The sequence below is a fragment of the Triturus cristatus genome, chromosome 7 (genome assembly GCF_964204655.1).
Source record: "Triturus cristatus chromosome 7, aTriCri1.1, whole genome shotgun sequence".
NCBI lineage: Eukaryota > Metazoa > Chordata > Amphibia > Caudata > Salamandridae > Triturus > Triturus cristatus.
In genome coordinates, this window is record NC_140590.1 from 599,904,750 (window position 1) to 599,917,151 (window position 12,402).

The 12,402-nt window shown below is 47.6% G+C and overlaps 1 pseudogene; it reads left to right on the forward strand.

Moving 5' to 3' along the window:
• The first annotated feature begins 10,632 nt into the window (after positions 1–10,632).
• LOC146810182 (uncharacterized) lies at positions 10,633–12,138 on the forward strand (annotated as a pseudogene).
• The last annotated feature ends 264 nt before the right edge of the window (positions 12,139–12,402 follow it).

A 12,402-nucleotide genomic window follows, 5' to 3' on the forward strand; every position in this document is an offset into this window, starting at 1 on the left:
ACAAACACCACCAACACCAATACCACCACCACCAATACCATCACCAATACCAATGTCACCGCCAATACCAATACCACCACCACCAAAACCGCCATCACCACTAATACCACAAATATCACCACCAATACCACCACCATCAATACCACCAAAACCACCACCAATACCATCACCACCACCAATACCACCACCAATACCACCACTAATACCACCACCTCCAATACTACCACCACCACCAATATCACCAACACCACCACCACCATTACCACCACCTCCACCAATACCAGCAATACTCCACCACCTGCAATACCACTAACAACAATACCACCACCACCAATACCACCACCATCACCAATACCACTGCCACCAATAGCACCACCACCCTAATATCACCACCACCAATACCACCACCATCATCAATTCCAATGTCACTGCCAATACCAACACCACCCCCAAAACCACCACCACTAATATCACCAATATCACCACCACCACCAATACCACCACCACCAATACCACCATCATCAATACCACCAATACCACCACCAATACCACCACCACCACCAATACCACCACTAATACCCCCACCACTAATACCACCACCAATACCACCACCACCAATATCACCACCACCAATACCACCACCTCAAATATCACCACCAATATCACCACCAATACCGCCACCACCAATACCACCACCATCAATACCACCACGTCCACCAATACCACCACCAATACCACCACCATCAATACCACCACTTCCACCAATACCACCACCAATACCACCACCACCAATACCACCACCACCAATACCAGCACCACCAGTACCACCACTAATACCACCAATACCACCACCATTACCACCACCATTACCAATACCACTACCACCAATACCAGCACCACCACCAATAATACCACCACCACTAATACCACCACCACCACCAATACCACCATCATTACCAACACCACCAATACCACCACCACCAATACCAGCACCACCACCAATACTACCACCACCACCAATACCACCATCACCACCAATACCACCACCAATATCACCACCACCAATACCACCACCAATACCTCCACCTCAAATATCACCACCAATACCACCACCACCAAAACCACCACCACCAATACCACCACAAATACCACCACCACCAACACCAACACCACCAATACCACCACCATCAATACCACCACCTCCACCACCACTAATACCACCACCAATACCACCACCATTACGAACAACACCAATACCACCACCACCACCAATACTACCACCACCACCAATACCACCACCACCTATCCAAAACCACCACCACCTATCCAATACCACCACCATCAATACCACCACCTCAGTGCCTCTCGCTCACTAGTAATAGCAGGGGAACTGTACGAGGTCAGAGCTGAAGCTGAGACACTCCCTCCCTCCATGCCTGCCATAAAGCACAGTTGCCCTGCACCAGGAGGTGAAGCCAGTACCCTACTACAGCTGGAGTTTTTTATTAGACCAAAGATAGCAATCACATTATGCAATGCCACACTGCCCACTCAAATCACAGAGAGGGCAGGAAATAGCCTCCCCCTCTTCCTCCTGAGCCGCAACAGTGTAATCACAGAGCAAAAGGTGTTGGAGCACTTTGTTAGTGTTTATAGCTCGGATTATATGCAACTCTCACTTCACACTTTGTGTCTGTGTAATTTAAAACACTTACACATCTTCTTCACTGCACTATTTATCGCTACTTTGAAAACGTCGCAGGTCGGCCTCTTCCTTTGATATTTACAATCAAACAAGAGGTCGAGAAGGCCCTTTATTGCAATGCAATAGGTCTCGCTTGCGAAAGTTTAACCCCTTCCATGCTCATTACGGAATGGTTCCATCATGACCACAAGTTCAAGTGTGCTCATGACGGAACCATTCCATCATTAGTACAGGCAAGGAAAACCCCTCTGCTGCAGACAGCAGAGGGATTTCCCTTTTTTTTTGCCTTGGGAGGTGGGAAAGAGCTTCCCCAACCTTCTGGGCCTGTTAGGGGTTTTCATTGCAATCGTATTACACTGAAAACAGAACTGAAACTTATTGTCAGTTTCACAGTTTCGGTGCTTGTGGGGCTATCTTAGCCCCCGAGCACCGAAACACATGGGAGAGGTATCGTTGGAAAGGGGAGAATCTCCCCTTTCCAATGGTACCCTTCTCTAGTGAATCCCTGCTTGGGGATCACCCCAGGAGGGCGATCCCCAAGCAGGGATTTACCGACTAGCACCAGGGAGGGAGGAGCCCCCGGACAGCAGATGGGGCAGTAGCCCCCAATCTGCCCCCCGGGGGGCAGAAAGCACCCTAGATGGCAGGGATTTTTTTTTGATTGGCCAGGGGTGGGGGTTACCCAAAATGGGCATCCCAATGCCCCCACCCAACCCCTGCAAAGAAGGCACAAGACTTTCTCCCCCCCAGGAAGCAGATGGGGGATATAGCCCCTGATCCCCCCTCTGCCCCCGAGGGCCAGAAAGCCCACTAGGCACCAGGGATTTTTTTTTATATACGTACGTGTGTGGGCTGCATAGAATGGGCATGCCAATGCCCCCACCCAAAACAAAAATGGTAAAGTCTTTCTGCCTGTTTCTGCAATAGCCCGTTATCTGCCCCCCCAGGGGGCACAAAGCCCACTAGGCACCAAGGATTTTTCTTTTTCCAAAGTTTGGGGTGGGGGCTGCCCAGAATGGGCATCTCAATGCCCCTAACCCTACCCCCGCAAATAAGGCAAAGACTTTCAGCCCCTGATCTGCCCCCCGGGGGGCAGATATCCCACTAGGCACCAGGGACTTTTTGTTTATTTTTATACGTAGTGTGGGGGCTGCCCAGAATGGGCATGCCAATTCTCCACCCAAAAAAAGGGTACAGTCTTTCTGCCTTCCCAAGAGGCAGATGGGGCAATAGCCCCTTATCTGCCACCCTGGAGGGCAGAAACCCCACTAGGCAACAGCGATTTTTCTTTTTCCAAACTTCAGGTGGGGTCTGCCCAGAATGGGCATGCCAATGCCCCCATCCCACCCCCATAAAAAATGCCACTGTCTTTCTGCACCCCCCAGGAAGAAGATGAGGTAGTAGCCCCTGATCTGTCCCCCCCGGGGGGGCAGAAACCCCCCAAGGCACCAAAGTATCATTTTACTCGGGAGACTGAGGGGAACACTATGGGGTAGGAAATTTGTGCCAGCACGGTGATTCCACACAAAAGTATGTGGAAAATGTGTTTTTTAAGCTAAATTTGAGGTTTGCTGGGGATTCAGGGTAGGAAATCCACGCAAACCATACCTCGCTGGACTCCTCTGGATGTCTAATTTTCAGAAATGTGTGGGTTTGGTAGCTTCCCATGATGACCACCGAGCCTGCAGCCAAAAGCCCAGGTGACCCACCATTGCAAAACCAGGTTGTTTTGTGATAGGTAATTTTGATGTCTCCACAATACATTTTAGGCCCTTGCCTGTCGCGGGTACTTGACCCACCCACAAGAGTGAGGTACCATTTGTATCAGGAGAACCGAGGGAAAGCTGGGTGGTAGTACATTTGCATCAGCCCTGTGATCCTACAACTATCCCACACAGACATTTGAGAACAATTTGATTTTTTTCATCAAAATTTGAGGTTTGAGAGGATTCTGAATAGGGAAAGGTTGTGAGATCCATGCAGGATATACCTCCCTGGAATCTAGTTTACAGAAATGTGTGGGTTTGGTAGGTTTTCCTAGATGGCTGCCGACCCTGTGACCAAAAACGCAGATGCCCCCTATCTATCTGAAAATGACCTGGTTTTGCAAGGGGGTCACATGAGCTTTTGGTCCGGGGCTGGACGGCGATCTAGGGAAACCTACCAAACCCATACATTTCTGGAAACTAGAGACCCAAGGAAGTTCAAGGAGGTATGGCTTGTGTGCATCCCCCAACGTTTTCCTACCCAGAATCCCCTTCAAACCTCAAATTTAGCTGAAAAAATCAACTTTTTCTCAAATTTCTGTGTGGGAAAGTTCTAGAATCTGCATGGATCCACTAATTTCCTACAACCCAGCATTCCCCTAGGTCTCCGAATAAAAATGGTACCTCACTCACGTGGGTGGGTCAAGTACCTGCGACAGGCAAGGGCCCAAAACATATTGAGGAGACATCAAAATTACCTATCACAAAACAACCTGGTTTTGCAAGGGGGGTCGCCTGGGTTTTTGGCCTGGGGTTCAGCGGCCATCTCGGGAAACCAACAAATGCACACATATCTGAAAACTAGACACCCTGGGGAGTCCAATAAGGTATGGCTTGCTTGGATCCCCTAAAGTTTCCCTACCCAGAATCCCCTGCAAACCTCAAACTTTGCAGAAAAAATACATTTGTTCTCAAATTTCTGAGTGGGAAAGTTGTAGGATCACCGGGCTGACACAAATTTCCTACCACCCAGCGTTCCCCCAGGTATCCCACAAAAAATTGTACCACACTCGCTTGGGTGGGTCAAGAACCCTGTATTGCATTTGCCATTTTACACGTTACACGTGCTAAACTGCATATTGACCTCGATTCCATGTGATGCTCTGGTCTTCCATTTTGTCGTATTGCATTTCCATTTTGTTCTGCTTTGACCTGTAGTTACACTTCAGCAGTAACAAACATGTTTTTCACGTAAACCAGTACGAGCTGGTGCAAGACATACCTCGTGAGGTTATTTTGTGCCTTCAGCATTCTATGCTTATCTCTAGGACATAGGGAGGATGCGCTGTGCAAGGCTCTCCAAGGCCGGAGATAGGGAAAGGAATGTCTTTTGCCTCGGCGCACCCAAGCAGAATCTGGCTAGGTCTGTATGGGTGGGTCTGACGCAGAGATGCGTCCAGCACCTATGATGGATGGATGGGCGAGAACGCCTGCTATAGGGTTCTCGAACGTGTTTATTTAACTATAAAAAGCGGTGTCCGTGAGGTGGAGCTCAGGAACTCAGTCTTGGAGTGGACGCACTCGCGGGACGACTTTGGTGCCCGGAGAGATTACTTCCTGTGCCCCAGTCACTACAGGGTTCCCGACTTGGTGTTTTCGGTGCTTGGCCAGGGATGTTGAAGACTCCGGTGCAGACGCATCTGGTGAGGTGCTTTGTACATTAACTGTTTATATATCTATATTCAAGATCTCATATCTGTATATATATAGTGTGGTGTATTCATTGTTTCACTTGGTGCCTAAGAACTTACTAGCATAAGTGACTTATTGACTTTGTCTACGATACTAATAAAGCTCATTTTACCTCCAGAGGAGTGTTGGAGTTTCTGTGTAAGTAAGTGGTGTGCGTAAGTTTAGATTACGCAAGTGGGCAAGGCAGTACATTTTGGCGTAGTCGGCAAGGCAGTACATTTTGGCATAGTCGGCAGGATTCGTAAATTACGCGGGGAGGAACATGTTTAAAAAGACGAAAGGTGGTTTTGGTTCCTTGGCACCAAGTGAAATTCCTGTTGCCCCCATGCAAATTCCTGGATGGGAGGCAACGCCATACTCCGCGCTGGCGCGTGAGTATTCTAAAAGCACAGGATTAAGTGAGAGCTGGTTTGACTGTTTGGGCGAAGCAACGCCCGAAGATGTTCTAAATTGTTTACAGAAGGTTCCCGTGGAAAAAGGTAAGGAATTATATACAGTGAGCCGCCGAGGTTGGGCTCTGTTGCATGCCTACCGTTAAGTTTTTGACAAATACTTATCTCTGCAGCAGGAACAGTTAAGCTTAGAAAAACAACTCGTTGAAGCTAAGAATATGTCTACGATGCTTTCCTGTCAGAATAAGCTATTACAAGACAAATTAGAAACATATCAGACTATAGCAGAACGGGCTGCAGTCCGTGTCGCTGAATACAGATACAAGAAAAGGAGGGGTAGAGTGAGTAAGCGAAAAGTCCATTTAGCGATTGCCAAAGCAGGCTTAGATTTTGATCCATCCACCTGGGACTCTAACATCTGGGAATCATCAGAGTTCTCCTCAGAAAGAGAGCAGCCTTTACAGAGCGAAAGGGAGGAGGAGGTAAATAATAGTAAGAGAGTGGAAGTGCAGCCCATTCTAGGACGGAAACTCCAGACCAGTCCACATAACCCGAATGGGGTTATGATGAACAGTCTGGAGAATTTTACTCAGCAGGAGATCAGTGATGTTTTAGAGAGATTTAGACAGAAGTCTGGCGAGGCACTTTTAACTTGGATGGTGCGCCTCTATGATCAAGGCGCTTCTGGGGTCATGTTAGACAGTGGAGATGCTGCCAAATTTTGCACTCTCAGTACTGATCCTACTGTGCAGGGACATTTCCGGAATTACAATGGTAATGACCAAATTACACTGTTGCAGGTAGCAGCACAGGGATGTAGTCATAAGTACCCCACAGATTCAGATTGGCCTGCGAATGAGAAACCATGGTTTACCCTACGAGATGCCTCGCAGAGAATTAAGGAGGAGGGAATGAAGTTGGCAATCCTTATAGGTGAGGCGCATGATTTGATGGGTCAGAGAATGACTGTGTCCGTGCGGAACAAAATCATTCGTTTGGTACCCCCTGCATACAAAGCGGTGATAATGACTCTGTTAATCAATCAAACTGGTAATACCGTAGGAGAAGTAGTCGAGGCAGTCCGTGAGCTGGGAGAGCTTGAGTACTGGAACAAGCCAGACAGGGCTTCGTGCTCAGAGTCCCGCACTGATAACAACCGAATAACCCGACGTGATATGTTTTTGGTGCTGTTAAAGGATGGGGTGTCGAGGAGTGAGATTGATGGTATTGAGACGAAAAGCATGTGGGACATGTACCGTAAGCGAGGACTGGATAAAAAGGAGGGGAGAAGGCATGTGAATAGAAAAGATAACAAGAAAGTAAGTCACAGGGAAGCACAGCTTGAGGAGAAGCATGACAAGGCAGGTGTGGAGAGAGAGAGGGAATCTCATGTGAGGGTGACAAAAGAGAAAGGTTGGGACCGAGATTGCACAGATTCAGATGGGGACCGGGAAGAGGAGGAGTTGTTCCCGAAGGATTACCCGACATTGTATTCAGATCTGCGCCGGGCAGATGCAGAGCTGCGCAGGCGAAAGTTAGATTAGGAAATGGGCCAAGCTCCAGTGCAGGGATGGGCTCGCAAAGATAATAGACCACATGTGAGGGTTGAGATCTATTGGAAAAATAGAAACATTGAGGAGGTGCGAGCTTTAGTAGACACCGGAGCGGAGGCCACATTGGTACATGGCAATCCACGAAAATTTAAAGGACAGTATTTCACTATCACGGGTTTGGGTGGACATGAGACACCAGCAGTGCAAACGGTAATTCAGATGAAAATAGGCAGACTTCCCAAGAGAGCATACACTGTCTTGATCGTGCCCCTTCCAGAGTACATTATTGGTATTGACATTTTGAAAGGTATGACCCTATATTTAGATGACGGATGCTATCTGTTTGGGTCAAAGCAGTCCCTCTCTGTGGCTGCTGTGAGGGTGGGGCGCTTGAAGATTCCCCCAGTGAAGGTGCCCCAAGCAACGAAAGTGGTTCACATGAAGCAGTACAGGATCCCAGGGGGACATGATGAGATTCCCGCAACCATACGGGACTTGGTGGAGGCGGGGTGGTGAGACCAGTTACCACGGCGTGGAATAACCCTGTGTGGCCCGTGCGCAAACCAGATGGAAGCTGGCGTATGACTGTTGATTACCGCGAGCTGAATAAGCATACGCCCTCATTGACAGCCGCGGTCCCCGACACCATCACTTTGAGAAAATTCAGAAACACAATGGGACATGGTATGCGGCACTTGATATTGCCAATGCTTTTTTCACAATTCCAATTGCCCCCGAATCCCAGGAGCAATTCTCCTTCTCGTGGACTGGTAGACAATTTCCATTTCAATCTATGCCCCAAGGGTACTTACATAGCCCTACAATCTGTCACCGGTTGGTGGCAGAGCATTTGGATGAGGTGTCAGTTATTCCTGGAGTGCAGCTTTGTCATTATATTGATGACGTGTTGATTTAAGGAGAGTCCCAAGAACAGGTGCAGGCTCAGCTAGACAGAATTGTAGATCATTTGCAGAGCAAAGGGTGGGTGATTAACCCAGAGTAGGTGCAGGGACCCTCTCAGAGTGTGAAGTTTTTAGGTATTCAGTGGCATCAGGGGCATAGAGAGGTGCTGCCACAAGTAAGGCAAAAGATCAAGGAGTTTGCAGTGCCGCGAAACAGGAAGGAGACGCAGCGTTTCATTGGATTGTTTGGTTTTTGGAGACAGCACATTCCCCATTTGAGTCAGATCTTGGCCCTTCTGTACAAGGTTACACGGAAGAAACATGAGTTTGAGTGGGGGGAGGCCCAGCAACCGGCATTTGAGTCAGCGAAGGAGGCTATACAGCGTGCCCTGGATCTATGGCCCATATGAGAGGAAAGCATTGATTTGAATGTAACAGTCCAGGATCAGTATGCGACCTGGAGCCTGTGGCAAAAACAGGGGAGACAGAAGGTGCCCCTAGGGTTTTGGACAAAGAAACTACCTGATGCTGGAGAGCGGTACACTCCTTTCGAAGAGCAGTTGTTGGCATGTTATTGGGCTCTGGGGATTACCGAGCAATTAACCCTGGGGCACAATGTATTTTTGAGACCTGAAATTCCTATCATGCAATGGGTGATGAGCTCACCCAAGACACACAGGATTGGGCATGCACAGGAGGCTAGCGTCATAAAGTGGAAGTGGTACATACAAGACAGGGCACGAGTGGGTCCTAAAGGTACCGCGGTGCTGCATGAGCAAGTGGCGCAAACTCCAGTAGCAGATGCAGAAATGTTGCAAGATGTACTCAAAGTGCAAGAGTCCCCAGTGAAATGGGGCGAGCCATTCTCCGAGTTGTCCACGGAGGACCAAAAGCATGTGTGGTTTACAGATGGCTCAGCCAGATATGTAGGGACCAAGAGACATTGGAAGGCGGTGTCATACAATCGTGTGACCAAAAAGTTGCTGTCGACTACTGCAGAGGGAAGAAGTAGTCAGTTTGCAGAATTGTACGCAGTTTACCAGGCTTTAAAGCAAGAGCTCCCTGGTACATGTCACATTTATACTGATTCATGGTCTACGGCCAATGGGTTAGCCACTTGGTTTCCCACATTGCATGCTCACAATTGGATGATTCATAATAGAGAGGTTTGGGGAAAGGAGTTGTGGCAGGAGATTTGGGAATTGTTGTCCCAGAGTACAGTCACAGTTTATCATGTTGATGCTCATTGCCCGACTGACTCACTAGAGCGTTGGTGCAATTCCTTTGCAGACCAAGAAGCGAAGATTCGTGAAGCTGAGGTGGCGACGCAGGATTCTGACTTGGTGGGCATGGCTAAATAGGCGCATCAGAAAAGCGGACATTTGGGCGAGCGAACCACTAGCAGGTGGGCAGAAAGTAGAGGGATGCATATTCCCCTAGATTTGATTAAAACAGCGATCATTCACTGTCCCGTTTGTCAGCATACCCAACACAGACCGGTTCCAAAGGTAGTGAGAGGCCAGCTAGGCAGAGGGAAATTGCCAGGGCAAATTGATTTCATTGGGCCAATGCCAATGAGTCGAGGATGTCAGTATGCCTGCACGGCGGTGGATACCTATTCTGGCTATCTCATTGCCTTTCCATGTAAGAGAGCAACCCAGTCTAACACTCTGAAAACTTTGAATTTGTTGATTTTGTATTACGGAATTCCTTTGCAGGTCCAGAGTGACAATGGGTCACACTTTAAAGGAAAGATGGTGCAAGATTTTTGTGTGCAGCATAACATTGAGTGGATCTATCACATACCCTACTACCCACAGGCAGCAGGTTTGATTGAGAGAATGAATGGTTTGTTGAAAGAGCAGTTGAAAAAGTTGTCTGATGGGTCATTGAAGGGGTGGAGGGATCACTTGTCTGATGCATTGCAAATTTTGAACAACCAACCCCTTGCTAATGCAGAAACTCCTTTGATGCGCATGTTGACCCCAGCTTTGCAGATCAAGCCCCATGTGGCCACAAACACGATTCTGTACTGGGAGACAGCTCCCGGAGCTTTAGCTCCATATCGTGCCGCGCCAGAAGCTGCTGGTCTTGATTTATATGCCCTGAAATTCTATCGACTGCAACCACGAGACATTACCTTGATTGAGACAGGAGTTGGAGTTCAAATTCCCCCAGAGCTCCTCGATCTGGGCTTGCCCTTAAAGGCATCCAGGTTTTGGGAGTGGTGGTCGATGCCGATTACCAGGGGGAAATCAAAGTAATTCTATTGAACAGTGGAGGCAATGATCTGATTGTGCAACCCGGTGACCGAGTTGCCCAAATGGTCATCATGCCGGTTTATGGAGGAAATGTCATGAAGGGGACGGCCCCAGCCCTTCTAACTGTGCGAGGTAAGGGCAGGTTTGGATCTACTGACAAGAACCCAGGGGCGAAAGTATGGATTGAGTCCCCAAACAAACCTTCTGAACCTGCAGAATTAATCGCTAAAGGAAAGGATAATATCCTTGTCATGAGACCCGGACAGGAAAAGTGGGAAGATTTACCTGCTGAAAAATGTTATTTATGAGAGTGATTATACCAGTTTGTTTTCTGTTTCTAGATCACAGAATGGCTTGCCGCTGCGATGCTTGCGCTGTGTGGTCTGTGTTTGGGCGTGTCCGGAGGGGTCCGGGAGGGCCCGGGGATGCCGAAGGGGATCAACCGCCCGAGTCGGATGACAGCATTGTTGCAGCAACCAGATAACATCTGGACCTACTTGGCCGAGAATGTGCTGAACACTTCCCACTTCTGTATGAGAAATCGTCAGAGTACAGCTGATATGATATCTACTTGTCTTGTTGCCGTACCTACCCCTGCACATGTGCTTCTGCACATCTTCAACCAAACTAACTTTGATGGGGTAGTGGAGGAAACTGATGTTCAAACACATCTGAGTCTTTATGAGTACTGTCGTTTTTGCCCGGAGGTTACAGATAATCTCTGGAGGAACATGACAAGTATTGTTACCTACAACATCACTACTGGAGACGTTTGCTATCAACTAACTTGTGACCCTGCCAAAATTGGCAAGTGTGGCCAATTGAAACTAGAGTAAAGCACACAATTGACCACTGATCAACAAACATTATGTAAGTCACGACATGATAGCTTTTGCAGTAATGTTACCAATCATATGGTCTGTAATCATACAGTATTAGCCGCTAGCCATGTTAACCATGTGAAATTATCTAAGGGATGGCTTTTTTCATGTGGCAATATTTCATACACTTACATACCAGCTAATATAACTGGAGGACCTTGTGCCTTATCAGGATTAAGTCTTATGCTTTTTCCTATGCAGTCTATCACACATATTCGCTCCCCGAGAGCTGCTGTTCAATTACCTTAGGATTGTGATTCCAACATTGACTTGCTTTCTAGGGCAGAGTATACTAGTTTGGCTATTTCCATTGAAGGAGTGCCAGGACTGTCCGTTTATAATGCAAGAACTATTGCTAAACTTGCCTGTTTAATTGTGAAGAATCTCAATCATACTTCTGCCGCTTTAGCTGATTTGCTATTAGATGTTCAAGGAACGAGAAAAGCTGTTTTGCAGAATAGGGCAGCTGTGGATTATTTGTTGTTGAAACACAACCACGGTTGCGAGGACTTTGATGGACTCTGTTGTTTCAATTTATCTGATCATTCTACATCTATCCATGCACATATTAATGCTTTAAAAGATTTAGTGAAAGGGGTTACCCAAAATGTTGATCAAGGATGGTGGGATTGGTTGTTTGGGTGGCTACCTAATTTTGGACAGCTTTGTTATATCCTGGGTGTTATCGTAGTGATTATTGGTGTTTCTATTTCATTATGCTGTTGTATTCAATGTATTCCTAATCTTCTCTCCCTTCTTCGTCCCAGATCCATAGTATTTAGACCAATGGGATATGATGGGTGAATCGAGGGTCAAGGGGTGGAATGTATTGCATTTGCCATTTTACACGTTACACGTGCTAAACTGCATATTGACCTCGATTCCATGTGATGCTCTGGTCTTCCATTTTGTTGTATTGCATTTCCATTTTGTGCTGCTTTGACCTGTAGTTACACTTCAGCAGTAACAAATATGTTTTTCACGTAAACCAGTACGAGCTGGTGCAAGACATACCTCGTGAGGTTATTTTGTGCCTTCAGCATTCTATGCTTATCTCTAGGACATAGGGAGGATGCGCTGTGCAAGGCTCTCCAAGGCCGGAGATAGGGAAAGGAATGTCTTTTGCCTCGGTGCACCCAAGCAGAATCTGGCAGGTCTGTATGGGTGGGTCTGACGCAGAGATGCGTCCAGCACCTATGATGGATGGATGGGCGAGAACGCCTGCTAGAGGGTCCTCGAACGTGTTTATT